We start from the raw sequence: 11,229 nt of genomic DNA, 5'->3' as shown, positions 1-11,229 counted from the left end.
CAAAAGAATCAACTAATAAAAAACCATAAATAATTGTGACAACATAAGAGTCCAACTCAATTTCAATTTCTATGTACCTCCTCGGCTGGTGGTCGGTTGCCCGCTTGGTTTCTTAGATGGCGTAACAGAACGGGCAACCTTAGTTTTAACTCGGGGGCTTTTGAAATGTTTTGATTGAGAATGTCCACCTTCTCCACCTTGTCCTTGTACATCTCCATCTTCACGTGCAGCATTAGGTATGTCCTCCATCCCTAAAAGAAACAATCAAATTTGTTGTTAGTCATTCAGGAAGGGAAGGCTAAGTGCTCTCATGATATATTATTTGAAAAAACAATTAAATTAACAAATAAGAAATAAGTATACTACCTTCAGCACGGGGTATTTCATCCACCCCGTCACCTTCTCCATCTCCATCATGAAGGGGAGGCCTAGGTATCTCACCCACCCCGCCACCACCTTCTGCATCTCCATCATGACGGGGAGCCCTAGGTATCTCACCCACCCTGCCACCACCTTCTCCATCTCCGTCATGCTGGGCAGTATTAGGTATCTCACCCACCCCGCTACCACCTTCTCCATGTTGTCCTTCAACAGCTTCAAGAAATAAATGCTCATCTACTATTATAGCACTGTCCACCATATGTTCAACGTATAAATGAACATCTTGTGCTCTGTACTCATCCATAATATTTACAAAATCTACAACGTCTGCATCACTATTTAAAGATATCACTTGATTATGTGGACCATCACCGACATTATACCAACATCTAACGTCACTCATGTATCCTAAGTCACGAACCAACTCTTTGACTTCCCACATACTAAAATAGTCAACATCATAGCCTTTCACTTCATGGACGTCGCCACCAACGTAGTTAAATGGGGTATGGGTCATTGTTCCACCGTGGTGCATGATTATATTGACAGCCATATCTGTAAACATATAAACGAGTGTAAGAAAAAATATAAAAGAGTGTAAGAAAAAATATTTGTCAATACAAGAAAACACAAAAAACAATAATATCTATCTATTGCATGAAATGAAATGATTTAATGATATATATATATATATATATCATTAAAAATTATACATGCATGTTTTGGACTCAAGATGCCCAACTTAAGCTGATTTTGGAAGTTAGGTTGACATAGTTGGCAACCATTCAATTGGGAAAAAAGGACAAAACATAATAGTAATAATAAACATATACTTTTGCACATGCATGTTATAGGTGCAAAGTGCACTTTTCGCTCATTGTTATATGTGGAAAGCTCAACAAATGCATACAATACATGTAAAAAATTTCTCTTTCTATAAGAACCATTAACCTATTCAATGCCTTAAATTATGCAAAAATTCATCAATATACGTAAAAGATGCAGGTTTAAGTTACATTTGCTACTTAATAACTTTCCATAGGATCACTATTTTGCCAAAGTCACCATTACATTATATTAATATACATGTCCATCATGCTTGCTAAATATTAAGAGAATGAGAGATTAGAAACTGTCTAATCTGGAAATGTTATGGAAATGTTAAAGATAAAGTTTCTTTAAAAAGAATTTTAAACAAGCTTATAAATAAATAAGTTTTAGATTATAGTAAATCCCACCAGATTGACATGAAATTTACCATGCACAATAGCATGGAGGGCATGTAATCCAAGAAAGTAGTTGAATATAGGTACAATTATATACACTTGTGAGCGTGAGAGATTAAATCTCATATTGGAAAGCTATCACAAGAGGATATAGACAATTTATCCTAGAAGACAGCTCATGAGATAATAAAACCTTCTGTTTAAGGCAAAATGTGGTTGAGCTAACTACTAAAGGAAAACATTTTTAAATATAAAGAACAGTATATATATATATATATATATACCATCTTCAAATTACTATTTCATTATCAATGCCTCATCCAAATTAAATCCCATAATAAAATAACAGATAAATTAAACACCAAATTTGACTTCTACAAATTCAGAACATCAATCCACTTCTAGAATGAGCACGGTGAGTTGTATATTGAGCAAGTTGAGTTGTACATTAAATGGAAGGAAATTAAGCCCCACAGAAAAAAATTGATAGAATCCCTTCTGCCTAACACGACAAAATCCCCCTTGACCAAACCTGCCAGTGCACACGAAACAACAACTGTCTCATTCCAGGACCACAACCAAGGTGGACCACACCCACTGCCAATCAACACTAATATTGGCTCAAAAGTGCAATATTCGACAGATGTTGGACAAAAAACAAGTTGCGGATGGGGACAGATGTTGGACAAAAAACAGGTTGGGGATGGGGTTTCGACCAAATGCTTCCAACACAACAAAAAAATTCAAAAAACAACTATTAAAGGCTTCCATTTCAGTCAATCAACAAAACCCACAAAGAAATTTCGGAAAATACCTTCGTCGAAACCAGATTTTTCCGATTCAAAATATTGTGATTTGACGGAAACCTAGCCGGAAAAGTGACGCCGAAATGGGTGATTTAACCGGTGGGTACTGTCGCCGGTGGCCTCTGTCGCCGGTGGTTCTGTCTCCGGTGGGTCCTGTCGCCGGCGGCGTCTGCGTCGGTGGGTTGCCGCTTGAGGTGTATCGGGAGGCTGGTATTGTGACCGTATGAAACTTGAGGGTTTCAAAAAAGAAGCCCTCAAGTTTAAGCCAAAACTCACCGTTTTGGATGGTCCAAAACGGTGAGTTTTATATCCTACGTGTCCAATGTGAACACGTAGGATACAAAATTCTACTGAGGTGGACTTAAGTAAAACGGTGCGTTTAACTCAAATAACGGAAGTTAACAAAAATTAACGGTAAGGAGTTTTTAAGTAGTCTCGAGTGACCCAGGGATTAAATTTCCGAAAAAAAATACCCAGGGAGTTTTTAAAAAAAGCGCGTTTACCTAAGGATTTTAGATATGATTTCCCTATCAATTTTTTGATAGTTTAGGAGGGAGGGACATTGTCAATTAAGTAGTAGCTAGTTTGATGGGATATATATGGACTTTTCCCAAAAAATTATTGATTAATTAGGCACATGATCCAGCTTGATTACATTATTATTATTATTATTATTATTATTATTATATATTTGTGTGTATACTTGTAGATATTAAAACTTAATGAAAAAGAGTCATATTAATCATTCAAAAATACGCTACAAGAAATTTACTCATCAGGGGCGACTGTGTAGTCGACTCTAATGCTTGTATATTAGCGTCGACTCTCAACAGTCAACGCTAATGTACAACTATTAACATCCACATTTTAGTGGACGCTACTACGTCGACGCTAACATACTAGCGGGAATTATACCATAGGCGGGAAAATTATTAACGGCGACAATATAACTATTAGCATCCACTCATCAGCGTCCACTAATAGTGGACGCTAATAGTCATATATATAAATAAATTAATTAATTGTCCTCAATTGAAAGTGGGCGCTGATGATGGAGCATTAGCGTCCACAAAGTTGACCCTAAAGATCTTATAAAAAAATTTAAAAAAAAAACAAATTAAACTAAAAGTTTTACAGCGTCCACTATGATAGTGGACTCTAATAATTGATCATTAGCGTCCACTAATGTGGACACTAATGGTCTTGTAAAAAAATAAAAAAATAAAAAAATAAAAAACAAATTAAACTAAAAGCTCAACAATGTCCACTAGAAGTGGACGCTGAAGATATATCATTAGATAGTGGACGCTAATGGTCTTGTAAAAAATAAAAAACAAATTAAACTAAAAGCTCAATCCACTAGAAGTGGACGCTAAAGATATATCATTAGCGTCCGCTATGATAGTGGATAGCAATAATTGATCATTAGCGTCCAAATGAGTGGACGCTAATGGTCTTGTAAAAAAATAAAAAAATAAAAAACAAATTAAACTAAAATCTCTAGTGAACGCTGAAGATAAATCATTAGCGTCCATTATCATAGTGGACGCTAATGGTCTTGTAAAAAATAAAAAAAAAAATAAAAAAAAAATAAAAAACAAATCAAACTAAAAGCTCAACAACGTCCACTAAAAGTGGACGCTGATGATATATTAATAGCGTCCACTATGAAGATGTGGCATTAGCGTTCACTTTAGTGGACGCTAATAGTCTTGTAGAAAATAAAAAACAAATAAGAGTTGAAGATTATAGGTTCAATTGAACATCTAAAAATGATAAAATGTCCTTTATACCCTCAAAACTTTTAGAAAATTATAAATTTTCTCTTAATTTGATATTAAAATTAATTTTAAAAAATGAAAAAAAAAATTAATTTTAATTTATTGTAGTCACGCAACAAACTTCACACAAATTGGAGATTCGATTTAACATCCGATCGATCCTAGTGAATTAGTTCGATTGATCGTGATAAGATTAAATGATTGATCAAACTTGATACAAATTGAAGGTTCGATCGAACATCCGATCAATCCTAATGAATTAGTTTGATTTATCACAATAAGATCAAGTGACAATCAAATTGAAACAATTGAAATTAAAGGTTCATTCAAACATCCGTTTGATCTTAGTGCATTTGTTCGATCAATTATGATAGGATCAAATGATCAATCAAGCTTGGAACAATTGAAATTGAAGGTTTGATTGAATATCCGATCAATCATAATGAATTAGTTCGATTGATCGTGATAAGATCAAATGATTGAAACAATTGAAATTGAATGTTTGATCCGATTGGTCCTAGCTAGTGCATTTGTTCAATCGATCATGATAAGATCAAATGATCGAACAAACTTCAAACAAATTAAATGTTTGATCGAACATTGAATTGAACTCTAAGCATTTTATATTATATTGGTGCATTAGTTATATTGATCGAGATACAATCAATAGAACTTGATATGATTGAAAGTTCAATCGAGCATCTGATAAAGTCAATTTCGACCGATACTAGTACATATTAGTATGATCGATTGTAATGCGATTAAATGATCTATTAAACTCTTTGGATTTTGTATTATCTTTATATATTAGTTATATCAATAGTGACAAGTTCAAGAATATTTCTCCCATCGAACATCGAATTTGATGCAATATCCCTCTTCATTCGGGTTTGGAGTTAAATTGTTAAATTACTACATTTCTTAAAAATTTAAGCTAATAATTAATTATAAGATAAATATCACCTTAATGATCTTTTATACTAAAAATGTATTAACTTTAAATTTGTAGTTAATATTTTAATAATAAAAACATATTTAATATTTCACTCATAGAACATATAATTTGACGCAATATCTCCCGCCATTAGGATTTGGCGTTAAAATGTGAAATATATATTATCTTAAAATGTTCAATTATTAATTAATTATAAGATAAATATCACATTATTAATTAATTATAAGATAAATATCACGTCAATTATCTTTTACTCTTATACCTTTATAAAATTCTAAATTTACCCTTAATTTTAATTAAAATTATTTTTAAAAAATTAAAATAACTTTTAAATTTTTTTTTTTTTGAAGAATTAAAAATAAAAAATAAAAAAATTCCAGGTGACCCAATACTGGGTCACCCGTGACCCACCTGGGTCACAAGGTGATCCAGCAGTGAGTCATAGCTTTGGGTCACCCGTTAATTATTTTGGCACTGGCGGCACAAAACATTTTGGCGCTGCCTTAATTTCCTTTTCGCTAATTTTCTTTTCCCTCTTTCTCCTATTCTACTTGGTCTCAGCAGATAGAATTTTCCCTCTTCTTCGTCTCTCACCTTTCCCTCTTCTTCATCTCTCACGTTTTCCTCTGATAAATCGGCGCTCACGTTGGGTCTCTTCATCTTCTTCTTTGATCTCTCACATTCTCCCTCTGATCTCCTCTGCAATCCGTGGCCAGCACCCTAGAACCCGAAGGTTTGTTATTTTGTGTTTTTTAAGATTATAGGAATTTTGTGGGTTTGGATGGTTTTTTGAGTAATCTTGTGGGTTTTTTTTTTGTTTTTTTGTTTGGTTTGTTTTGATTGTGTTTGATCTAAGGGCGTGAATCTTGAAAATATTGTGGCTTTCTGTGGTTGACTTATAAGAATGAAGGTTTCTTGGTTCCTCACTTCCTCTCTGTGGAATCAATGGTTAGTCTTGTTAGTGGAGGACATCTGGAATCTTGACATTTAAGCTCCTCTTTCTTTACAATTTGTCTTTGGTGTCTTCCAACAACGACGACAGGGCTGCTCTATCAAAACCAACACCATCCTAGATAAACGTTAATGGGGTTTAGTTTAAGTTTAACCAACGGCGGCAAGGGCCTCAAGCTACGGGGGACTTCTTTAGGGAAGATATAGAAGTGTCATTTTGACAAACAACTTACCTACGAATACAGAATACAACCAGCCCAATAAAATTAGAGATCTTTTGACAAATCACGAAAGAAAAAGGGTTTTGATTATACCCAAAATTTCCATAAATCCATAATAGCGTCTGCTAGCTGGAGATGCTTTAAACGGGTACTGTTGCATCATGCATGCCAATAGAGCAGAGGGTTACTTGCATGAGAGTGGCTCTAAAAGCTTGTCTACCCACGTGAAGCTCACCAAGCTCCTTTTATATCAGTGTTTTTTTAGCTCAATAAACTTTGTCGGCCTACTTCCTAACAGACTAAGTTTTTCAGGAGCTGATTTATGACACAGTATCACAGGCCAGTAGGCTTGGTCACCCCCATTATATTCAAATTTATTCTGTTGTTCACATGTAAGGTCAGCACTGTTTCAGTATTACTGAATTGGCCTCCATGTGAGAAGAGCTGTTATTTGAGGTGGGAGTGGATGCTGAGGCTGCAATGGAAGCTGATTGTGTGCTGTGTAGATTTGTTGTTTGGCATAGTGTAAAGACAACGGATTGATCTGTACAGTTTCAAATGTTTGTGCAGATAAGTTGCTGTCTTGTGTTTTTTGAAATTTGGTTAGAATGTCTGAGTTGATTTTTTGGAATTGTAAAGTTGATACTGTTGTGGTTTCTGAATTGTAAATGTTGTGTGGCTAGTAGTAGCAGAGTTGTATAGAGGCTGCTGTTTTGCTAGTATAGTAGGCTGATTGTTAGCTTTTGGTTCTGTAGTGTTTATAATGGTACTTGTAGTCTTTTGTTAGGTGCCGTTTATGGCATCGGGGGATCTAGCAGGATTCTGCAGTGTGCTGTATTCTTTGTTTGTTATTAACATAAAATTCATTCGTCCAAAAACAAAAAAAGAGTGATGAAGTTAATTGAACACAAGTTTGTTTCTTATTTGTGGAATGGTTCTGATGTCATAGCTTCTTGAGCTAAAGTAGCATGGGATTTACTTTGTGTACCTAAAAATTCACATGACAAATCCCTGTCAGCTTGACGCTGTTTTTGTATATATTTTCACACCACTTATTCTCCTTGGACTCTATTCGTTTGCAGCCTCTGCTCCACTGTACCGCTCAGGACAGCAGTGAATCCTTCACACACACACACTCTCTCTCTCTCTTTTAACCCCATTCGGCTGTCAAATTTTGGCAGTCAAGCGTTGGACATATATTAAAAAATAAATAAATAAAAATTTGTTATTTTTTTAATTAAATTACTATGAGTTAATATTTAATTTTTAATGTCTCAAAATTAATTTTTTGATTCAAACATAAAATTTAAAAGTAGAAGGTTAACCTTTTAGGGATTATATCACTCAAAAAAAAATTGTATCATCTTAAATTTAATATTAATGCTTTAAATTTAAATTTTTCTTTAATATCTCTCTTCTTCGATTAAAAGAAAAAAAAAAAACTCAATAAAGCTCCAACAAAAACCTCGGTAAATAGGCCCCATCTCTGCACTCTCATCTCTTCGCAACTCATAAATCCAAAAACCCTTTTTGTTTTTTTCCCTCCTTCCCCCTTTTTAAGATTTCCCCACCTATGCTTTATTCCCAACCCCTCTCTCTCTCTCCTCTGTCGACAAATTTCCCAGAAGAATTCCAAAGCCCACTAGTTTCACATTCTCTATAAATTGAGCAACACCCATCATCTCTCTCAAGTCTCAATGCCAAAAGAAAAAGAAATGAAAGAGTATTGGACCTCTTTGGCCTCCCTTCTGGGAGTTTTAGCCTTCTGCCAAACGCTCCTGCAAGTGGTATTCCCGCCGGAGCTCCGGTCCGTCACTTTCAAGCTCTTAAACCGGATCTCCAACTGGTTCTCCTCATACTGCTACTTCGACATCACGGAGATCGATGGCGTCAACACCAACGAGCTCTACAACGCCGTCCAGCTCTATCTGAGCTCCTCCGTCTCCATCACCGGCAGCCGTCTCAGCCTCACCCGCGCGCTCAACTCCAGCGCCATCACCTTCGGCCTCTCCAATAATGACTGCATCGTCGACGCCTACAAGGGCGTCACCGTCATCTGGGAACACATCGTCACCCAGAGGCAATCCCAGACTTTCTATTGGTGCCCTCTGCCGGAAGAAAAACGAGGCTTCACTCTCCGAATCAAGAAGCGCGACAAAAAGCTGATTCTCGATTCCTATTTGGATTACATAATGGAAAAGGCCAACGAAATGAGGAGAAAGAACCAAGACCGCCTTCTCTACACGAACTCAAGAGGCGGATCCTGGGACTCTGTACCGTTTAAGCATCCGAGCACATTTGAGACGTTAGCCATGGACCCCGTCAAGAAGGACGAGATCCTGAAGGATCTGGTGGATTTCGCCAACCCTCAAAGATTCTACCAGAAAACCGGCCGGGCCTGGAAGAGGGGGTACCTGCTATATGGGCCGCCGGGGACCGGAAAATCAAGCATGATTGCCGCCATGGCAAACTATCTCGGTTACGATATATACGACTTGGAGCTGACGGAGGTGCACACAAATTCGGAGCTGAGGAAGCTGATGGTGAAGACGAACTCCAAGTCTATAATTGTCATTGAAGACATTGATTGTTCTCTGAATTTGACCAACAGGAAGAACAGTAGTAATACTTACTACGACGTGGGTGAAATGCAAGGTGGGTGTGTCTCCGGCGAGGACGGCGCCGGCGGGAACAATACGATAACGCTTTCCGGGTTGTTGAATTGTACAGACGGGTTATGGTCGTGCTGCGGGAGCGAGAGGATTTTCGTGTTCACCACGAACCACATGGAGAAGCTGGATCCGGCATTGCTGAGGAGCGGGAGGATGGATATGCATATATACATGAGCTACTGTTAGTTCCCGGCGTTGAAGATTCTGCTGAAGAATTACCTGGGGATCGATGAGGGTGATTTGGATGGCGCGGTGTTGAAGGAGTTGGAGGACGTCGTTGACAAGGCGGAGATGACGCCGGCGGATGTCAGCGAGGTGCTGATCAAAAACCGGCGGGATAAGGAGAAGGCGGCGAGGGAGGTGTTGGATGCGTTGAAGGTGAGAGCGGAGAGGCGTGTGAAGAATGCGGATGACGTGGAAGAGGAGGAGCAGGAGAAGCGGGCATTGGAGAGCCCCAAGCAAGGCTGTGAGTTTCCGGAGGAGGAGAGTTGTAAGGAAGGAAAAGGAAACGACGAGAAAGATGACAGTGCGATAGAGAAATGAGAAGGTTTTAGGGTTTTTTTCTTTTTTCTTTTTTTTTGCCCTTTGTGTTATTTATGGTGCAGAAAGTTTAGAGCTTGAAATGATTTTGGTGGGCTTCTGAGTGAGGAGAACTATAGGGAAAAACTTGGCATCCGATTTAAACATGTTTTTATATAAATATATATAATATATTTGTGTTGTTTTTTTGTTGGAATAATGAAGAATGTGAATCCATAAATAAGCGTATTAATTAATTTTACATGTGATGGGTTGGACATATCATGGGACATCTTTTGTGTTACATTACACATATCAATTATCATTGTGGTGGTTGGTGGTACTTGGTCGAAAATGAACTTGCTAGCTAGCTTAGGCTTTTTTGTGACCACCTGGGAAGCACATGGCCAAATCTATTTTTTGATGCGACTTGTTGGGCGTTTCAAAAAAATACACATACTGATCACAAATGATCATAAAATTACCTTTAAAAAAATAAAACTCTCTTTTAATGCCATTCTGGGAGGGAGGGAGGGAGGAACGAAGTAGGAAGACTGTGTTAGTGGATAGGTTTGTGGGAAAAAGACGCATAAAACAAAAAAAAAAAAAAAAGGTGAAACAAAAAAGAAAAAAAAAGATGCCGGAGATTTTGTGTTGGGAAAAAAGTAGGAAAAAGGAGGTGGACAGTGTTTGAGTTGAGTTATAATGAGAAAATGTTTGACATTTTTTGCTGGTGGAAAGGGCAATGGGCGGGTTGTCAAAGGCTCTATCGGTTAGGAATCCTGCTATGCTTCAGACATATATTTTTTTTTAAAAAAAAAAAAAAAAATTGTTATTTTTTTTGTTAGTTAAATTTCTCTAATTTAATATTTAGTTTTTAATGCCTTAAAACTAAAATTTAGGGGTAGAAGATTAAACTTTTCATGAACCAATCTTTGATAGTTTTTTTTTTTTTTTTTTTTTATTTTCTTTTTTAAGTAACACATGACTTTATTTAAAAAAAAATCTTTGATTTTTTTTAAGAGCATTCCTAGCAGTTTCCTCGTCATTTTTTTTTTCCACATTTAAGGATCCAAACTACTTTTTACTTTCCTATATCAAAATACATCCCAATAGCTTCCCTTAATTATTCCCTATATCATTAAAATATTTGCTTTTTTTAATTATATTATATATATATGAGAGGAGAAATAAGAGAGAATTGTAAGAAGAGAGAGGAGAGAAGAGAGAATCATTTTTTTATATTTTAATTATCATAAGGACTATAATAGTGGAATCCAAAACATTGGGTTCCCCTGTAGCAATTTTAATGTTTGTAGTTCATTTAGGGAGTATGTTGTAGGATGTTTTTTGTGATGTTTTGAACATATTCCCTAAACTTAAAGAACAGACTCCTTTGGAGTCAGCTGAAAATATTCTAACATGTCAACAATATGAATCAAATGTAATTACTATTATATTAATCAATTTTATGAATAATACTACATATAATTTTACTCTCACGCTCTTACTTTTATACGTTTTGAGGTGATTTTTAAAATTATTATTGAATTCTTGATAAAAAAAAAAAAGCGTTGACAAATGGTATGACAGGTGTGACACTATGCTTTTACTTGTGACTATATCCATGGTACATATGTGGGTATTCTATCATTACACCAAAAACAAAAATTAGAGTTCTTTTAGTCTTAATTCTGTTTCTCCCATGAGGCAAATG

The 11,229-nt window shown here is 36.1% G+C and overlaps 1 pseudogene; it reads left to right on the top strand.

Annotated features, from left to right (window-relative positions):
• Nucleotides 1-7,797: 7,797 nt before the first annotated feature.
• On the top strand, nucleotides 7,798-9,671 carry LOC132189850 (AAA-ATPase At5g57480-like; annotated as a pseudogene).
• Nucleotides 9,672-11,229: the final 1,558 nt, after the last annotated feature.

This window comes from Corylus avellana, chromosome ca8 (assembly GCF_901000735.1).
Source record: "Corylus avellana chromosome ca8, CavTom2PMs-1.0".
NCBI classification, from domain to species: domain Eukaryota; kingdom Viridiplantae; phylum Streptophyta; class Magnoliopsida; order Fagales; family Betulaceae; genus Corylus; species Corylus avellana.
This window is presented reverse-complemented; position numbering and strand designations above follow the sequence as displayed.